The sequence below is a fragment of the Physeter macrocephalus genome, chromosome 15 (assembly GCF_002837175.3).
Source record: "Physeter macrocephalus isolate SW-GA chromosome 15, ASM283717v5, whole genome shotgun sequence".
Classification (NCBI taxonomy): Eukaryota; Metazoa; Chordata; class Mammalia; order Artiodactyla; family Physeteridae; genus Physeter; species Physeter macrocephalus.
Window position 1 is genome coordinate 16077031 of NC_041228.1, and position 692 is coordinate 16077722.

Consider the following 692-nt stretch of genomic DNA (forward strand, 5'->3'; position numbering starts at 1 on the left):
TTCCTCTAGGAGTTTTATAGAATCTGGTCTTACATTTAGGTCTTGAATCCATTTTGAGTTTATTTTGGTATATGGTGTTAGAGAATGTTCTAATTTCATTCTTTTACATGTAACTGTCCAGTTTTCCCAGCACCACTTATTGGGGAGACTCTCTTTTCTCCATTGTATATTCTTGCTTCCTTTGGCGTAGATTAATTGACCCTAATTGTATGGGTTTATTTTTGTGCTTTCATTTTTTAATTTATTTTTTTTAAACATCTTTATTGGGTATAATTGTTTTACAGTGGTGTGTTATTTTCTGTTATATAACAAAATGAATCAGCTATACGTATACATATATAACCATATCTCCTCCCTCTTACGTCTCCCTCTCACCCTGCCCATCTCACCCCTCTAGTTGGACACAAAGCTCTGTGCTAATCTCCCTGTGCTATGTGGCTGCTTCCCACTAGCTATCTATTTTACATTTGGTAGTGTATATGTGTCTATGTCACTCTCTGACTTCGTCCCAGCTTACCCTTCCCCCTCCTTGTGTCCTCAAGTCCATTCTCTACATCTGCATCTTTATTCCTGTCCTGCCCCTAGGTTCTTCAGAAACCTTTTTTTTTTAGATTCCATATATATGTGTTAGCATACTGTATTTGTTTTTCTCTTTCTGACTTACTTCACTCTGTGTGACAGACTCTAGGTCC